The following is a 10599-nucleotide window of genomic DNA, read 5'->3' on the forward strand; positions in this document are numbered from 1 at the left end:
AAAAAAAAAAAAAAAAAAAAAAGTTAAATTATCCATCTTTATCGTAGGATATTTGGAAAACAATGAAAAACTGAAGAAAAAAATTACTTTTAATATCACCACTAAAGATAATCTGTATTGCTTGCTATTTTTTACAATACTAAGATAATGAGTTTGGTGCAATACTGAAAACTGTAAGGAAACACTAAATTTTGTTCACTGGAAGAGTGACAGGATTAGAATAACATTTTGAAAACTTTTGTTCTATGCATGTATTTAACAATACTTTGGGGGGTTTTGTGGTGGGGGGAGGGTTGTTTTTTGAGATGGAGTCTTGCTGTGTCTCCAGGCAGGGTGGGGTGCAATGATATAATCTCAGCTCACTGCAACCTCCGCCTCCCAGGTTCAAGCGATTCTCCTGCCTCAACCTCCCGAGTAGCTGGGATTACAGGCAGCTGCCACCACACCTGGCTAATTTTTGTATTTTTAGTAGAGACGGAATCTCACCATGTTGGCCAGGCTGGTCTTGAAATCCTGACCTCAAATGATTCTCCCACCTTGGCCTCCCAAAGTGCTGGGATTACAGGCGTGAGCCACCACGCGCTGCCCTTAACAATACTTTTGAATATATTCTTTCTTCTAAAAGGTAGCTTCTAATGGAGCAAAGTGTTCCATACTATGTGTGCAACATAATCCTTGGGTTGTTGATACTGACTGATTTTTTGTTTTTTTGCTTTTTTTTTGAGACAGAGTCTCGCTCTGGTCGCCCAGGCGGGATCTCTGCTCACTGCAAGCTCCGCCTCCCAGGTTCAAGCCATTCTCCTGCCTCAGCCTCCCGAGTAGCTGGTACTACAGGTGCCCGCCACCACACCTGGCTAATTTTTTTGTATTTTTAGTAGAGACAGGGTTTCATTGTGTTAGCCAGGATGATCTCGATCTCCTGACCTCGTGATCCACCCGCCTTGACCTCCCAAAGTGCTGGGATTACAGGCATGACCCACCACACCCAGCCCCACTGAATATTCTTATAACAAATAGCTGTATCTTTGACAAATCTACAATTATTTCATAGTAGGCAATTTTATACATGACTTTAATATGAAATTGCTAAGTATAGAAAGTCATTGTTTATTTGAAGATACACTAGTTGCTTAAATAGCAGTGTTTAAACTATTACTATAATGGTAATCTACAGTAGAACAGGGAAACAAGATTTTTTTACTTTATACGGACCAGATTTTCAGTATTCGAATTTACCTGCATTCATTCATGCAACAGATATCTGAGTTCCTCCCTTCAAGGACACAGTAAAGCACATAACTATAATACGGTGTGGTTAGTGCTATAATAGAAATGGTACAATGATAGGAGCTGGGGCTGGGGGAGATGCAAATAAGGTGTAATCATCAGACGCTTCCTAGAAAAAGAGGTGATGCTTAACCCTAGTCTAAAGGCAGAATGTGTCTGAGATACATTGGGGGTTATAGAGTGAGCAGAGAAGCAAAAGTAGAAAGGCAGTGATGTATAAAATGGCAAGAAGCATTAGGGCATGTCACTGGAACTTTATAAACCACAGTTCATTTTCATAAATTTAAAAAATCTCCCTCCCCTCTCCTTTAAAAATATCTTCAACCAAAACAGCCATGAGTGATGGCACATACCTGTGATCCCAGATACTCAGAAAGCTGAGGCAAGAGGATCACTTGAGCCCCGGAGTTTGAAGCCAGCCTGGACAACATAGTGAGACCCCATCTCTAAAATACAAAAGAAAAAAAAAATCTGTGCATCCTTGCAAGCAAGCAAACTTGGATATAGATTTTCTTTTAGTGGTTACTATTTCAAAAGTTCTTCTTAAAGTTATACTGTTGAATTTCCTTTTTCAAACTGAACATAGCACTTTGTGTCTCCCCAACTGGCCACTGTCACACAACTTGGTTTGACTAGAACGTGAGATAGTGGGGAGCAGCCCAAGATGGACTAATAGATAATTCTAAGATACATATTCTCTGATATAGTCTGTCAGCTAAGGAGTCCCCTGAAGACTTTAGCAGAATAATGCAATTAGAATTAACATCTCAAACACTTCGATTTTACATAATCTGCAAACCAGAAGTGAGATGGTTTAGGCTCCAGTTTTTTACATATTGGCCTCTACTACTACCCTGGTTCTGATGTCCTTCATTCACTTATTAAATATTTGAGCACCTACCTGCTGTGCATCTGACACCCCTACAGTCTGCGTGCTGTAAATATGTAGTTGTGGATCTGGTGATGGGAGAAATGTGTTAATGTGTCCTCAGAAATTAGAGTTGTATGCTAGGGGCTGGCCTGTTACTCAGGGTAGGAAAGCGCCCAGGGATGCTGCTTTTTGCAAACCATGCTGACCAGCATGCTTTGTGCAGCTCTGGTCTCCCTGTATTCATTCAATGTTAATATCAGACTCGTAGGGCCGTATTTTTCCCCTTAAGAAAGTGTAAATCTATTATTTATTGGAAGTGAATGCAAAAAGAGATTGCCTGACAGTTTTGCTAGTTTTAGTCTAAAGCCACATTTACAATAATTTTCATCAAAGTTTAGGTCAGAGTAGAGATGTAGAATCAAACTTAGATTATATCAATAAAGCAAAAAATGGGCCTTTTCTTCTCCATCTTCCTAAAGCAGTGGTTCTCAACTGCGGGTAACTTGCCTACTGGAAGACATTTGGCAGTATCTGGAGATGTTTTTGATTGTCTCAATTTGGATGTGGAGGCACTATTTAGCATCTAGTGGGTACAGGCCAAGGAGGGTGCCAAACCTCCTACAATACACAGGACAGCCCTCCACAGCAAAAAATTATCTGACCTCAAATGTCAATAATGCACAAGTTGAGAAACCTCACCCTAAAGCAAAGGAATTCCCATAGATAGGTCCTAATATAGCCCTGGTTAAAAGCACTGAATCAGTTTTTATTTCTTACTTTGTCTAGAGGTATGTTCTCACTTTGTCACATAGGCTGGAGTGCAGTGGCACAATCAGTTCATTGTAACCTAAACTCCTGGGTTCAAGCAGTCCTCCCACCTCAGCCTCCTGAGTAGCTAGGACTATGGGCACACACCACCATGTCCAGCTAATTTTTGTTTTTAATGTTTATTTTTTGTAGAGATGGCGTATCACTGTTTCCCAGACTGGTCTAGAACTCCTGGCTTCAAGCGATCATCTGTTCTCTGCCTCCCAAAGTGCAGGATTACAGGTATGAGCTATCACACCTGGCCTGAATCAGTTCTTTACACTGATAAATAGAAAGGTGAACAATTTAGAGATCACTTCTAGCTGATTGATTTTAGGATAAATTTTCTCATTTTTAATACATGATGAACTCACATGTCAAATATTCAACACAAATCATTGATCCTTAACTCAGCCCAAACTGTCACTGCTAATTGTCTATAGCTTATTCGATTTTGAAGTTTCTGTTTAATGCTAGGCTAGTCCCTCAAATTTTGGTCTCATAAAAGTGATTTTTATTTCAAAAAACTGATATTCGGCCCCAGAGGTGAGAGAATTTCCTTACAGTGAGGTTTACTCCAGGCAGGTCAGCAGCAGTGAATGACTTTGGGGTTGGCTGGGCAGTATTAAACATTAGATAGTCATTCATATATTTGTATGCTTATGCTTATATGAAGTACCTGGAGTAGTCAAAGTCATAAAAACAGAAAAGAAAATGGTGGCCTATGGCCATACCACCCTAAACAGGCCCAATCCCATCAGATCTCAGAAGCTAGGCAGGTTTGGGCCTGTTTAGTACTTGGATGTGAGAAAATAGGATGGTGGTTGCCAGGGGCTGGGGCCAGGGGGAAAGGAGAAGGTATTTAGTAGGCACAGGGTTTCTGTTTGGGATGATAAGAGGTCTGGAGATGGATAGCAATGATGGTCGCACAACATTGTGCATGCGCTTAATACCGCTGCACCAAACACTTAACAATGATTAAGATGATAAATTTTGTTACATGTATTTCTCCACAGTTAAAAACAATAAAATAACTTGATAGTCATTAAAATAAGTTCAAAGCCAGGTACAGTGGCTCACACCTGTAATCACACCACTTTGGGAGGCCAAGGTGGAAGGATAGCTTGAGGTGAGGAGTTTGAGACCAGCCTGGCCAACATGGTGAAACCCTGTCTGTACTAAAAAAAAAAACACAAAAATTCGCCAGGCATGGTGGCACGGGCCTGTAATCCCAGCTACTCTGGAGGCTAGAGTACAAGAATCACTTGAGCCCCTGGAGGCAGAGGTTGCAGTGAGCCGAGATCGTGCTACTGCACTACAGCCTGGACGACACAGTAAGACTCGACACAGTAAGACTTGATCTCAAAAAATATAAAAAATAAAAAAATAACCGCACCTGTAGTCCCAGCTACTTTGTAGGCTGAGGCAGTAGGATCACTTGAGCCCAGGAGTTTGAAGCTGCAGTTAGCAAAGATTGAGCCACTGCACTTCTGGTGACAGCAAGACCCTGTCTGAAAAAACAAAATTGTTAAAAAATCTTAAATGAGTTCAAAATATGAAAGTGATTAGAACCCTGTTTACTACCTAACCTAATTACTATGAATGATTATATGTAAGGATGTTGAGACAGAATATATAGAATATCTACATAGATGATTTTATATGCATATGAACACAGAAGGCAAATTGAAGCAACTTTTTAAAAAAGCAGCTGTGTTGAGAGTGTTTGCCCACAGGGATTGTGAGATTTCTGTCTATGATTCCTCTCTCACTTTCTCTCTGCTTACCTTGTTCCTAATGTCAATTTCACTGATTCTGACTTCGTCACTGAGGTCTTTGTTTTCGTAAATTTGGCACATATAATCAGACCCGTTTTGTCTAAACTGTACTTCCTTTAAGGTTCATACCATAGGCAGATCTACCACCTCCCTCTCATTATCACCCTTGCATTCTGCTGTTGCATCAAAGACTTAGCATCTGGCCCACAAGTTTCCCTGTCTCCCCAGGGGAGGTAGAGCAGAGTGATTAAGAGAATGAGTTATACATTGGAACTACTCAAGTAGAAATCACTATTTCCACCACTTGGACAAGTTACTTAACCTCTGAAAACATTTGAGTTTTTCATCTACAGAACTGCAAAAACAATGGCACTTATCATATAAGATTGGTCGTGATGATTGAAATAATGTCTCTCTCTTGAGCATAGCCTTGTATCCGCAAGTGATGGCCTTGAGGACTATAGTCTTAATGGATAGTGGTAGCTGTCCAACTGACATCCCTGACTGCTGCTGCCCTCCTTCAAGCTCAGTTATTTCCCTAGTCCTGGCCCTGAACTGTTCTACCTTAACGAACATAAACCCAGCATTTAATTTGCCAATCTCAGGCTTTAATTTTTTAATTGTGATAAAAAAATACATAACATTAAATTTGTCATCTTATCCATCTTTAAGTGTAAAGTTCAAGTGTTAAGTATATTTACATTGTTGTGCAACAGATCTCTAGAACTTTTTTATCTTAGAATACACTTATATAAAACACTGATTTGGCTGGGTGTGGTGGTTCATGCCTGTAATCCCAGCACTTTGGGAGGCCGAAGCAGGCCAATCATGAGGTCAGGAGTTCAAGACCAGCCTGACCAACATGGTGAAACCCCGTCTCTACTAAAAATACAAAAATGAGCTGGGCGTGGCGGCACATGCCTGTAATCCCAGCTACTCAGGAGGCTGAGGCAGGAGAATCGCTTGAATCTGGGAGGCAGAGTTTACAGTGAGCCAAGATCATGCCACTGCACTGCGACCTGGGCAACAAAGCAAGACTCCGTTTCCAAAAAAAAAGCACTGATTCCTCTTTCCCACTTCCCTCAGTCCTTGGCAAGCACTTTTCAACTTTGTTTCTATGATTTTTGACTACTTTAGATACTACATAAAAGTGGAATCATATAGTATTTGTCCTTTTGGGACTGGCTTATTTCACCTAACCATAATTTCTTCAAAGGTTCATTCATATTGTAGAGCCCATGACAGGAATTTCTTCTTTTTTAAGGCTGTGTAATAGTTCCACTGCATGTATTTATCACATTTTCTTTATCCATTCATCCACTGATGAATATTTAGATTGCTTTCACCTCTTGGCTATTGTGAGTAATGCCACACAGGCATTTGTTGTTGTTTTAACCATTTATCTGTTTCCGGCACTGTGAACAATACTTGGAACATAGTAAGTACTTAATAATCATTTAATAAACGAATACAGGAATGGGTTCAGTGAGCCTTTAGAATATCCAAATCCTGGCAGGTCATGGTGGCTCACGCCTGTAATCCCAGCACTTTGGGAGGCTGAGGTGGGTGGATCACCTGAGGTCAGGAGTTCGAGACCAGCCTGGCCAACATGGTGAAACCCTGTCTCTACTAAAAATACAAAAATTAGCTGGGCGTGGTGGCACATGCCTGTAATCCCAGCTACTCAGGAGGCTGAGGCAAGAGAATTGCTTGAGCCCAGGAAGCGGAGGTTGCAGTAAGCCAAGATCGTGCCACTGCACTCTAGCCTGGCCAACAGAGTGAGACTGTCTCAAAGAAAAAAAGAATATTCAAATCACCTAAAAACAGTGAAATTGTCCTATGGCTTTTCACATTCAGACTGTTGTTGCTGCTGTATATTTCAGCAAGAAAATACGTAATGAATGCTTTATACTAATTGATTTTTCCTATGTGGTCTTGCACCAAGTACATTAGATGCATTATTTCTTTTAATTTGAATCCTTAAGGCAGGTATCATTATTATTATTATTTTATCATCATTCCCAACTGACAGAAGAAGAGACTGAAACATAGAGAAGTTAATTGATTTGCCCAAGGTCTTGTAGCCTGTAAGTTGTGTAACCAGGCTTTAAACCCAGACCGTCTGAGGCCAGAGATAGAAAACTGAATCTCTGTGTGTGCTATAAATGCCCTAGTTATTCCACATGAACATTTTTAAGATTTTCCCCTCTTTGTGAATATGAGTGTCCATTAAGGCCTTAAAAACAAAATCCTATGGCATTTCAAAATTGCATTTGAATAACTGGTGCATAAAATACTGAATTTCTAAAATGTACATATGTGACCTAGGTAAGTACTCAAAATAAGTAATATTCATAGTTGTTAAAGAAGAGAACACAGTTTCTGTATCCTCTTTTGTACTGGAAGCATTAATATAATGAGGTCTCACGATGCAACTCAAACATTGGTCTTGGAGGTAGATGTTGAATAACCTAAAGCAGGGCTGGTCAGGGCAGCAAGAGCTCTGTGGTTGCAGCTCCCTCACCTCCAATTCCCAATGTTCCAGCAGCTCACTGAGACTGCTGACCCTTCTGATTACATCATTCTTTCCCAATTATCCTTTCTCGCTTTGCTTGTTTGTCTTCAAGACTGGATGGTGAAGAGAGTCTCAGGAAGACATCATACAACAGCCTGATGGAGGAGTAGCCAGCCCAGATGAGAACTGGGTGTAGTTGGCTCCGGGAGGAAGGTCTCCAAGGGAAAGAAAAAGGAAGATTTACTTGATGAGTGGATACATTGAGGGTACTTCTTCAGATTTGGGAAGTGAATTAATGTAGGTAAACTTCACAATAAAGCAAATGAAAAGCAAAAGCTGTATCATAATACACTATATCCTCATGTATGACTAATATTTAAACACACATAACGATAATAATGGAAGCTGACTTAACCAAAAAGTTGGTATAACTATGATGATGCAGGAGGTATGTAGAGTTGAATCCTCACCTTCCATTGTAAAAAGCCAATAGAGCCAGATGCAGTGGATCACACCTATAATCCCAGCACTTGGAAGGAGACCAAGGCAGGTGGATCACTTGAGGACAGGAGTTCAAGACCAGCCTGGCCAACATGGCGAAACCCCGTCTCCACTAAAAATACGAAAAAATTAGCTGGGCGTGGTGGCACACACCTGTAATCCCAGCTACTCAGGAGGCTGAGGCACGAGAATTAGTTGAACCTGGGAGACGGAGGTTGCAGTGAGCCGACATATCACACCATTGCACTCCAGCCTAGGCCACAGAGTGAGACTCTGTCTAAAAGAAAACAAAATAAAAAAAGCTGACTGGGCACAGTGGCTCATGCCTGTAATCCCAACACTTTGGGAGGCCAAGGCAGGCAGATCACCTGAGGTCAGGAGTTCGAGACCAGCCTGGTCAACATAGTGAAACCCCATCTCTACTAAAAATAACAAAAATTAGCCAGGCATGATGACGGGCACCTGTAATCCCAGCTACTTGGGAGTCTGAGGCAGGAGAATTGCTTGAACCCGGGAGGTGGAGGTTGCAGTGAGCTGAGATCACACCACTGCACTCCAGCCTGGGTGACAGAGCGAGACACCTTCTCAAAAAAAAAGAAGCCAGTAGATATTGTCTAGAACAGAATACCAAATAAAATCACTAAGAGTTGAAAGCGATTCCTTTTTGAAAAGTAGCAATCTCATGAGCCAGGAGACTGGGACAGTTTTGTTAAAAGCCTAATGGTATTAATGGATATTCTGAAGGTTTCTAAGATTTTCCCCTCTTTGATTTTCTTTAAAAAAAATAGATAAATTACACAAGCACTTCCAGATGTATGCTGTTCATGATGACAAAAACAATAACCAACAAAAATCAATGCATGTGTGAATGATATATGATTTTAAGTTTAGGAGAAGATGCAAGGATATATTCAAGATTGCAGATGTGCAATATGGAGGTGGGGTAGGAGGACTAAGGAAGAGATAAGAAAGAGTGTTTGACATGTGGGATATATTAATAATTTCATTTATGTAAATATAGCTTTGTATTTATAAAAGTCTTACCCTATGATATTGTTTGGCTGTGTCCCCACCCAAGTCTCATCTTGAATTGTAGCTCCCGCAATCACCACATGTTGCAGGAGGCACCCAGTGGGAGATAAGTGAATCATGGGGATGGTTCCCCCTTACTGTTCTCGTGGTAGTGAATAAGTCTCATGAGATCTGATGGTTTTATAAGGGATTTCCCTTCACTTGGCTCTCATTCTCTCTTGTCTGCCACCATGTAAGACTTGCCTTTCACCTTTTGCCATGATTGTGAAGCCTCCCCAGCCACATGAAACAGTGAGTCCATTAAACCTCTTTTTCTTTATAAATTACCCAGTCTCAGGTATGTCTTTGTCAGCAGCATGAAAACAGACTAATATACCCTACAAAAAATTAAGTAGGCATTCTAGTCTTTTCTTCTGCTTCCTTGATCCCTTGCCACTCCTCAGTCTACTTTTCCACAGTCAGCCTTTTTCCCTGCCTTCATGTTTAAACCAGCCATTATACATCACAAATGTCAGTCTTGAGTGCGTGATGTTTGGTCAAAGGAAACTGATATTTCAGTTCAGAAAATTCCCTATCACATCAGTAACCCATGATGGTACAATTTGATCAGATTGATTCTTGCTTCAGATTCCCAGACTTTAGCTTTCAATATCTTTCCTACAAAAGAAAAAGTATTACTTTTGAAATTTCTGGTTTTAATGTCATGAAACATTTTGCTCTTCCACAGAACAGCCGCATCAACATCACCCAGAAACTCATTAATACAGAATGCCAGAGCCTACCTCAGACCTACTGAGAAAGAATCTGCATTTTTGACAATATTCCCAGGTGATTTATATGTACATTCTTGTTTGTGATTCATATGCATATTAAAGTTTGAGCAGCACTAATCTAGAGGTATTTATGATAACACAAATTTTAATATTGCATGATACTCTGATTTCAAAATGTCTTTATTTTAGCAACTAACAAGCAGTTCATGGACTCCACTTTTAATGCTTCCAGTTAGCGGCTTATTTTTTTCATTACACATCCCCATAGGAAATCTATATACAAATGTATTAACTGCAATAAGGGAATTCCAGTACTGCATCCCTAAGATTACAAACACTTTGTTAATGAAATTTCGTGTTGTATCAGCATGAAATACCAACTAGCCTGACTCAAGTTACCAATCCAGTTTATTCTTCTGAGAAATAAATAATACAAATATAATTGCATTCCGTTAAAAATATATATATTCAACCTGTACTTGGACGTCTATTCAAATGGCAAGCATTGTTCTTGGCACTAGGAATACAGCACTGAAAAGCAAACAAAATCTGTTCCCTTATGGAATTCATATTCTGGTTAGAGACAAAAGATAAATAAGAAAAATATAACATACATGAGATAGTAGTAGATGTGCCTTGCACAGGAGATAAAAACTAAAAAAAAAACAGGGAAGAGGGATTTTTTTTTTTGAGATGGAGTTTTGCTCTTGTTGTCCTGGCTGGAGTGCAATGGTGCGATCTTAGCTCATTGCAATCTCCACCTCCTGGATTCAAGCGATTCTCCTGCCTCAGCCTCCCGAGTAGCTGGGATTACAGGCACCCACCACCATGCCCAGCTAATGTTTTGTATTTTTTAGTAGAGATAGGGTTTCACCACATTGGCCAGGCTGGTCTCAAACTCCTTACCTCAGGTGATCCAGCCACCTCAGCCTCGCAAAGTACTGGGATTACAGGCACAAGTCACCGTGCTTGGCTCCGGAAGGGGATTTTTTTTTTTTTTTTTTTTTTTTTTTTTTTTTTTTTTTTTTTTTTTTT

The sequence above is a fragment of the Rhinopithecus bieti genome, unplaced genomic scaffold (genome assembly GCF_001698545.2).
Source record: "Rhinopithecus bieti isolate Rb0 unplaced genomic scaffold, ASM169854v2 scaffold_22039, whole genome shotgun sequence".
Taxonomy (NCBI): Eukaryota; Metazoa; Chordata; class Mammalia; order Primates; family Cercopithecidae; genus Rhinopithecus; species Rhinopithecus bieti.